The sequence below is a fragment of the Tursiops truncatus genome, chromosome 4, assembly GCF_011762595.2.
Source record: "Tursiops truncatus isolate mTurTru1 chromosome 4, mTurTru1.mat.Y, whole genome shotgun sequence".
Taxonomy (NCBI): domain Eukaryota; kingdom Metazoa; phylum Chordata; class Mammalia; order Artiodactyla; family Delphinidae; genus Tursiops; species Tursiops truncatus.
The window spans coordinates 18,441,866-18,451,967 of NC_047037.1; the positions used below are offsets into that span (position 1 = coordinate 18,441,866).

Consider the following 10,102-nt stretch of genomic DNA (forward strand, 5'->3'; position numbering starts at 1 on the left):
ACAGTAATCAAAACAATGTGGTATGGGCATAAGGATAGACATATAGGCCAAAGGAATAGAATTGAGAGTCCAAAAAATCAACCTATATTTCTATGGCCAATTGATTTTCAATAAAGGTACCAAAATCAGTCAATGAGGAAATAATATTATACTTTCTTCAACAAGTGGTAATGGAACAACTGTATACCACATGCAGAACAATGAAGTTGTACCCATAAACTCACACTATATGCAAAAATTAACTCAAAATAGTTCAATGACCTAAATATAAGAGCTAAAATGATAAAACTCTTAGAAGAAAACATAAGAATAAATCCCCATGACCTTGGATTCCACAATGGATTCTTAGATATGAAACCAAAAGCATGAGCAACGAAAATAAATAAATAAATTGAGCTTCTTCAAAATTTAAAACCTTTATGCATCAATGGATATTATTAAGAAAGTGAAAAAACAACCCACAAAATGGAAGAAAATATCGGCAAATCATACGTCTGATAAGGGTCTAGTATCCAGAATACATAAAAACACTTACAACCCAATAATAAAAATTTTCCAACTTAAATGTTTCCAACTTAAACATGGGCAAAAAATCTGAATAGACGTTTCCACAAAGAAGATATACAAATGGCCAAACCACCACATAAAAAGATGTTCAACATCATCAGTTATTAGGGAAATGCAAATCAAAACCACAGTGAGATATCACCTCATCGTGACACAAGGATAGCAACAGCATTAATTTTTTTTTTTTTTTTTACTGGAAAAGAACAAGTGTTGGTGACAATGAAGAGAAATTGGAACACTAGTACATTGTCAGTAGGAATGTAAAATGGTTCAGCCACTATGGAAAACACTTTTGTAAGTCCTCAAAAAGCTAAACATAGGATTACCATATGATCCAACAATTCCACTCCTTATATATACCCAAAAGAAATGAAAACTGGGACTCAGAAAAACCCTTGTAAACCAATGTTCAGGGCAACAATATTCACAATAGCCAAAGAATGGAACGAAACCAAATGTCCTTCAACAGATGAATGGATAAAGTCCGGTGTATACATACAATAAAATTATTTAGCTGTAAAAAGGAAGAAGTATTCATACATACAATAATGTACCTTGCAACAACATTGCAGAACCTCGAAAACATTATGCTAAGTGAAAGAAGCCAGATGCTAAAGTTCACATATTGTATGATTCCATTTATATGAGATTTCCAGAATAAGTGAGATATCCAGTAAATCCATAGAAACAGAAAGCAAATTAGTGCTGCCAGGGGCTGGGGGCAGCAGAGAATGGTGAATAGGTATGGATGGGGTTTTAGTTTTGAGTGATAAAAATGTTTTGGAACTAGACAGAAGTGGTGGTTGCACAGCACTGTGATTTACTAAATGCCACCCAATTATTCACTTTAAAATTGTTAATTTTATGCTGTATGTATTTCGCCTCAAAAATTTTAAGCAATTAATATTTATAATACATGTTATGTAAATGTATAAATTACAAGCACAGTTCTTCCTTTTTGAAGGTCAAACATGTAAATTACAAGCACATTAATTAGGCAAATAAACTACTCTTCATATTTAATGAGTTGTTTTACATCTAAGCAAAGTAGAAATTCAACTCCTACTCTCTTATGACTTGATTTAGAAATATTCACCTATCATCAGCTGGGATTATTTCCCCTTATTGCCTCTAAAAGTTTAACTGGATATCTTGATCATTAGAAAATGAGCCTGGGGCTTCCCTGGTGGCGCATTGGTTGACAGTCCGCCTGCCGATGCAGGGGACACGGGTTCGTGCCCCGGTCCGGGAAGATCCCACATGCCGCGGAGAGGCTGGGCCCGTGAGCCGTGGCCGCTGGGCCTGCGCGTCCGGAGCCTGCGCTCCGCAGCTGGAGAGGCCACAGCAGTGAGAGGCCCGCGTGCCGCAAAAAAAAAAAAAAAGAAAGAAAAAGAAAATGAGCCTGAACTAGAGTCATATTCAATCAATTAAACTTCGACAAATTTCTAGCCCCTCAGAAATGATTCTAAATCATAATTCTTGTATCTGACTGGAAGCTCTCTCATTTCAATAAGCAGAATACCCTAAATTTTCAGTTGTCTTCTCAATTTACATTAATGTGGCTGTGAACATATAAATGTTTTAATGTCCAAATATTTCAAGGTTACTGATACCCTAAAACCACAAAATTAACACTGTTCCTCAGACTTTGTATTTCAGAGTTAAAAGACAGATTTCCTCAAGCAGGACTACACAGTTGAAATAACTGGAAATAACATAAGTATCTTCCTCATGGATCGTTCTCTTAAAAGGAATGTAAAGGTAGATATAAAAATGCCTGATCAGGACTTCCCTGGTGGTACAGTGGTTAAGAGTCCACCTGCCAATGGCGAGGACACGGGTTTGATCCCCAGTCCGGGAAGATCCCACATCTTCCTGCGCAGAGCAGCTAAGCCCGTGCGCCACCAACTACTGAGCCCGCGCACCTAGAGCCCGAGGTCCACAACAAAAGAAGCCACTGCAATCAGAAGCCCGTGCACCACAATGAAGAACAGCCCCCGCTCGCCACAACTACAGGAAGCCCGCGCGCAGCAACGAAGACCCAACGCAGCTAAAAATAAATAAATAAAATTTTTTTAAAAAGCCTGATCATGTTACTCCCTGCATAAAATTCCTTAACAGATTATACAACTTTCAGAATAAAGTTCAAAACTAAATTGTGACTTAAACTGTCTCTGCCTATGTCTCCAGCTTTGTCCCTTGCCAAGTTCATAAACTGTCTCTGCCTATGTCTCCAGCTTTGTCCCTTGCCATTCCTCCTTAGTCTTTCTTCTCTAACCAGTTGAACTTTCTTTTCTGTCAGCCTCTCATTACGTGCCTTCTCTGTGCCACCGCGGTGTAACAAAACGTTTAACTTGTTCATCACTCCTTGAAGTTAGGGACCATACAGTTTCAGGTTTGGTATACTCAGCACCTAGCACAATAATCAAAGGCTGTTGTAAAATTAAAGTATGAAAGTATGGACAACTGGTAAGATCCATTACTGGGGTCTAAAATACTGTGGCTTATTTTTCCTTCATAATGGCAAAAGGGGAAACTACATATTAGGTTATATTTTGCTTTATTTTTTAAAATTACAATGTAGTCTTATTAGTAAATAACATCAAATAGATAACATTAATTTTGTAGACATTTTTTAAACATCTAGTTTGTTAACCAAAAGCATAAATTTAGTCTGATTATTATTCAATGGAAGCTCATGATCAGCTCTGTTTTGTCTACATTAGTAAAGTGAAACTGCAATAGACATTTTGTAAGTCTTAAAAGACTTTTTTAACAGGAAAATTCCTCATTTTACAAATGAGGAAATGAACTGAGAGGTTGAGTTATTCATGCAAAGTCACACAGCTAATTATTGGGCAAGTTGGGGAACACCGAGATACCCAGATTCCCTTAATGGTGATGCTTTCAGCTACAATATAACCTTATTTCCACTTCAACCTCATAGGCAAGCCATGCACTGCAATTCACAGCACACTTCTCTTTCTTCCTACCCTCAATCTAGTGAGGACATGAGCCCTTAATACTTGTTACATTTAACTGATTTCTTTATCTTTAAGATCTGGCCCTTGCCTTAACACAACTTTCTTCTTTCCATTATAAATATTTAATGAGTACCTACATTTGCTGAATATTAAATGCATCTAAGTCATTTCATTGGGAAAAGGGTAAATAGGGAGACATACATGAGTCAATGATATAGTCCCTTCCTTTAAAGTGCTCTACAAAATTAGTTACAATCTGGTATAGTACTCTTATTGTTATCTGTTTAGAATTGTGGTTTTATAAATACATAGTATAAGAAAAATCTAATTACTTTCCACTATTAAAATAAACCTTGGGCTTCCCTGGTGGCGCAGTGGTTAAGAACCCGCCTGCCAATGCAGGGGACACAGGTTCGAGCCCTGGTCCGGGAAGATCCCATATGTCGTGGAGCTACTAAGCCCGTGTGCTACAACTACTGAGCCTACGCTCTAGAACCCGTGAGCCACAACCACTCAGCCCACAAGCCACAACTACTGAAGCCTGCGCGCCTATAGCCCGTGCTCCGCAACAAGAGAAGCCACTGCAATGAGAAGCTCGCGCACCACAACGAAGAGGAGCCCCCAGTCGCTGCAACTAGAGAAAGACCGCGCGCAGCAACGAAGACCCAACACAGCCAAAAATAAATAAATAAGTAAATTTATTAAAAAATAAAATAAAATAAACCTTATTTCTCTCACTAGAAAATAAGCTCTATGACGGCAAGGATTTTGTTTTTTGTTGTTGTTGACTAATGTAGTCTGCATGCCTAGAACAGTGCCTGACATAGAAAATACTTAATAAATATTTGTTGAGTGAAGAATGTTATAGAAAAATGTGTAAGTAGTAGAATCTAAGTAACATTTCCAACAATGGTGTGACAGATGACAGAATATGTAAACCTTCCTTGTCCTAATGCTTGTGCCTAAGATCCAATTTTTTATTTGATTGGTCATCATTATCATTTTACAGAATGAGGAAACAAGCCAGAGAACGGGTGGCACAAGGATTCAGTCATAGAATCTCTATTCTTCCTACCACACCTTCTCCTCTCATCCTCTGAGGTTCTTCTCCCACAGTCTCAGCTATAAGTAAAATACAATCTATCTAGGTCGCCTCTTCACTGCTGCCCCATAACAAGCACACAGACTCTCTGGTTTTAAAAGTTATCCTATTAATCAATTCAGGGTAACAAAGGGGATGACACAAATAAAAACTCTGGAGACGTTCCAACAATTCAACATTCAACATGTGTGTTTAAATGTCTGGCACTGTATAAAAATCACAGCGTCTTTCCAAGTTCTTAATGTGAGAATCCCTAGGCTCCAATTTACTGGCTCTCTTTTGAAATAATAAATGGGAGGTTTGCTAGGTTTCCAAAATTTTCCCTCCCCACTACCATATTCCTATCCTCCCAGGAATATGTTACAGGGAAAAATAGTGGATATAACCCTATCAAGTAAGAAATCTGCATTTCTGAGGACCTTCTGGAGTCACATCCTTCCTGTGAAACTTTGACCCACAGGGGGATGACTGCTTTAGATCATTTCCTCACCATGTGAGCAATTGGTCTCTTACCTTTTTATGGAATACACAGAGCTCCCACCTTCCATCTTACATTTCCAAACATCTGAACAAACCCTCTGCTCCCAAACCAAAGACTGTTATCATAAATCCTTCTCCTAAATCCCCTTCCACCAACATCTGTTCTTCATCATAATATCCTCCCCAAAATAAGGCCCATACTTATGTCATTTCACAATGTCAATGTTAACATTTCTCAATTCTATACCCTTTACAACAATCCCACCATCATTACTTCCTGCCTCAACCAGCCTCGACTGTAATTAAACTCCACGACATTCCCACCTCCAGGCTTCCACTCCTTCACTGGACTTAGTTCCAGATTAATATTTATAAGGAGGGGTTCTTCTCAAGTAAGAATCAGGTACAAAATTCTTAACCTGGTTCCTTTAAGTATTCCTGTAATCTGTATCCATCTACCTTTACCAGCCTGTTCCTTAAACATATTACCTTGGCAAACATCCTCTGCTTTTGCTTTAGCAGTGTCCTGAGGTTAAAATCTTCTCCCATCCTCCTCTAGTTGCTAACAGATTTTCCAAATGGCCACATCCTCAGTATGAAAGGAAAAAGGCTGAGGCATATGATTTATTGAACACATATTCTGTCTAGGGCCTTACAAATTATCCTTATCCCCACAAAAATATAATGGCTTAATACTGTATTTTTGAGGAAGGAGTTGAGGAACCCAAGGACCAAAGGAGCTCACCCCAGGTCATCCACATCAGCAAGTAAAGAAACCAAAATAACCCCACAGTATTCTGTATTTTTAAATAAAACATGATACAAGACAGGCTTTATAGTCAAGATGCCTAGGTTCAAATTCCAGTTGCTCCACTAACCACCTGTGTGAACTCAAAAAGTTATGTATTTTCGATGCCTTCATTTCCCCATCTATAAAAAGAGGATTACAAGACAATATTAAGTGCTTAGAACTGTTTGGCCTATAGTAAACAATCAATGTTAGTTATTATGTCTGTTATTGTTATCTATGTACTATGATATGTAAACTGACAATACCAATTATATGTTCTCACTGTTCCTAAATTAACTTTTCTGTAAAAGGATTATAAAAACTTCATATTTTTTTATATATGCTTAGTAAATATTTGCAGAATACATGAATTTTTAAACAATGATTACCCACGATGCTCTAATTAAAAGAAATGTCTATTAATTCTGTTTCTTCTTTTGAGAAAACTAACAATGCTTACTTTCTTCCCTTTTTTATGTCATGTGAAACTACTACGTGCAATACCATATGGTAGTAATATGTCAAACAGTACAAAATACTATTTTGATCTGAACTCATTTTGACTTCTGCTAAACATTCCCAGATTTTAAAATGTCCAAAATCATACTTTTTACTTAAACACCAACCGTTTTCAGGTCATACCAACATGAAGTAAGCATACCACGATACTTGACCAAGCCATTTCATTTCATACATCTTTATGGCAAAAACTATAAAACATAAAATGCCTTCCTATCCAATTTAGTTCGAAGAGATAAACCTATCATTCCCTTAGTCCTGCCCTTACTTTGCTAAAATTAGTGTCTGAAAAACTTCTGATAGGGCTTCCCTGGTGGTGCAGTGGTTAAGAATCCACCTGCCAATGCAGGGGACACGGGTTCGATCACTGGTCCGGAAAGATCCCACATGCTGTGGGGCAACTAAGCCCACACACTGCAACTACTGAGCCCGCACGCCTAGAGCCCGTGCTCCACAACAAGAGAAGCCACCGCAATGAGAAGCCCAAGTACCGCAACGAAGGATAGCCCCCGCTCGCTGCAACTAGAGAAAGCCCGCGCGCAGCAACGAAGACCCAACGCAGCCAAAAATAAATAAATAAAATAAAATAAAACCAAAAAAACCTATCATTTAATACCTTGTTCACCCTTGGCAAAATCTTGATTAAAAAAGCAGGCAAGATGGCAACCAAATATTTAAAAAAAAAAAAACTTCTGATAAATCTATGTTATTCTGGGATGCAGAAAAATATCAAAGGAAGGGTGCTGAATGCTAATAACAGTTTAGGCCCCTGCGAAATGTGTGAGAGAAATGAGCTTTAAACAAGGATAGATGAGAACTTACTCCAAATCCTTCAATATTAAACCCTGCAAATTAACATTTTTGTCCACATGATTTACTATTACACATGGAGACATGAAGCTGCTGGCTTCAAATAAAGGGAGAGATAAAAAATATATTATTAAACCAGTTGTTATTCCTGACACAGAGAGAAATAACTGGGCTTCTAGCCAAACATTTCCAAAAATCAACAACAACAAAAACAACTACTTTGAGGCTTAACTATGTAAACAGACATATTTTATTTCAATTAATTCTTACACTTCTTCCCTTATTTACAGATAATATCACAGAATTAGTAAGTGGCAGAGCTGAAAGGTGAACCCGGCCTGACTCCCAAATTCAGGATACAGTGTTTTGCCATAATCCACAATGATATGGTATACATTTACATCTTCCTCTTCACACTCATATATTCTTTTTAAAAACCTGAAACAAAAGCTTCATGAAATAATATTTACTCTTACTCCATAGGATATTCTCTGATATTTTTTTCTTTCTTTCTAATGTGAATGCCAATGCACTAAATTGATTCCCAAATCCCCATGGGCCCTGCACGACACTTCCTACCTCCTGTTTAAAGTTCTTTTAAACTGCTACCACAGTCCAGTTTTGCTACTCTGAAGTGGAGCTAATCTCCTCGACCCATTAAAATTTGTCCTTAAATAGATTAAATCCTTGAAAGCCCTTCCTTAAACCTTGAATTGATGTTTCTCTAACTAGAACTCTTCGGTGGCACACCCATCTTAGCTATTTATATTGTATCGAAAACTGCAGATGTTCTCCTTGGAGAACAACAGATCATTGTTGAAAGGAATGCATTAGTTTTCACTGTTCCTGCTGCATCACTGACAAGAGTTGACAAGTGTGGGGCAACAACACTGGACCTGAGCAGCTGCCCACGGTGCTGAAACTGAAGATGAAACGATAGTTTTGGAGATATACCATTGCCAGATTAGGACAAAGTGCAGGAATTTACCAAAACGCTGGCAGAGAACACTCAGTGGCTGCCACCAAATACGCGTGAGTGCTTCTGGGATCGCTTGGCTTCGGTGTCGATCCACTCCCTCTCTGGGACAGAGTTCTTTTATCAGTGCGGGTCAACTCAATAAGGGAGAGCTTCCAGCTTTAAGGGGGCAGGGACGCGGTATCTGTCCCTAAGAGAGTCACGTCCCACCTTCTATCCAGCTTCCGGGGTGGGGGTGGGGGGAGGTTAGAAAGAAAGGAGGCGCCTGCCCTCTTTTTTCCAAAAACTAAAGAGTTCCCCCAACTAAAGTCGAGCGACTTCGCCCGGGGACGCTGCGGCAAGTGCTGGACCAAGAGAAGCCCTCCGAACGTCTTCCCAGGTTCCAGCCACCTCAAGAGGGGAATGTAAGAAGCAAAACGAATAACCGAACAACTTCAGATATACACAAACTCATGGGGTGGGAATGCAAGGGGAACTCGGCCCTCCAAGAGCAGGGCTTTTTATTTTACCTTTTGCAAAAAAAAACACCTAGTTTCTTCCGCGCCCAGCCTGGGGAGGAGCAGCCAAGAGCTCAGCGGCGGAGCCGCCTCGGAGCTCCATGGCCGGAGAGGGGGTGTGTTCTCTCGGCCAGGCCCCACGGGGAACAACCCGCCGCCCGGCCGCCGCGACGCGGGAGAGGCTCTTACCTGGAAGCCTGACCCCGCAACACAAATACGCTCGCCAGCCGCGTCGCTGCGGGAGAAGTCCCTACCGCGACTTCATGATTGAATCTCCTCACAGACCCCCACTGCCTGGAGTCGGAGCACAAACGACAACACCGAGGCGAGGCGGAAGTCCCGCCCCGCGCGCCTCATTGGTCCGCACCCGAAGGTAGAGGGAAGCCATTGGGCCACAGAGGTGCTCGCTAAGGCTCCTTCCCAGTCTCACGCCGGGTCTAGCTGCTTGCTCAGGTCCAACTCGGAGAGATGTCCAGTCCGCGGAGTCGCGTTCTTGGCCTCGTGACCGGTCCTTTCTGGAAGGGAAGGGCAGGGCAGGGTGGGGCGGGCTTCTGGAGCGAGGCTGAAGGATCTGCTTTTGGCGGGGAAAGGGGTATGATGGCTGAGGGGATTGGCTGTGGAATACTGCCGCCTGCCGTGTGCCCCACAGGAGTGGAGGCCGTGGGGTCAGAAGGGGATCGGACCGAGAGGCCAGAGCTAGCTGGCCTACCCCGTTCTGGCTGTTGGGCCGAAGCATCCCGAGGCCCAGCAGGCGGGCTACCCCTCGGCGGGCCTGGCTTTGGCGTCGTCTCGCCGCTTTCCTGCACCGCACTCACCCGACCCGCAGAAGAGGTGAGGACGAGGCCTCATCCCTTCCGCACCGTGTCCAGGCGGAGATCGAGATGGATGGGGCCAAGGCCAACGCCTTAAAGTCCGAGTCGCGTTGTTAGAGGTGCGAGCAGCCCGAGCGCTGAACACTAGTTCCCCGACGCCTGAGTGGGTCCCGTGCCGACGTCAGCACTCTGGGCCTGACACGTGCGCGCCATCCCCTAGACTCAGCAAAAGTCAAACAGTGTGATTAAACCCTAGGTCAGCCTTTTAAAACCCTTGCATCCTTTAATGAACCAAAAAATCTCGTTCCCTACCGCCTTTCTGGTAAGACCTCCGCACCCCTGGTATTCCAATTTCAAACCAAGCTACTTTTAAACTTAAATTACCCGGAGTGGAACATCCATACTGATAAACCAGTTACCAACTAAAACTTTTAAAGAGGTAATGTGGCTTACTGCAAAGATTACAAAGACTTATGAACTAGAATGTCAGGAAACCTAGATTCTGGCCCTGCTTCTGCTTCAAAATAAGGCGCCTTTAAGAGCCCACTACAGGCTTCACATCCTT

General features: G+C 41.4%; 1 protein-coding gene across 3 annotated transcripts in view; it reads right to left on the reverse strand.

The window, feature by feature from the left end:
* The window catches only part of RNF13 (ring finger protein 13), a 138,614-nt gene extending 129,542 nt beyond the window's left edge, over positions 1-9,072 (reverse strand). For 2 of the 3 annotated variants that reach the window (XM_033855324.2, XM_019934338.3), the window contains exon 1: positions 8,915-9,072. The gene's annotated coding sequence lies outside the window, so the exon portion shown is untranslated. The remainder of the gene's footprint in view (positions 1-8,914) is intronic. The other variant, XM_019934339.3, reaches the window with a different exon arrangement.
* Between the last annotated feature and the right edge of the window lie 1,030 nt (positions 9,073-10,102).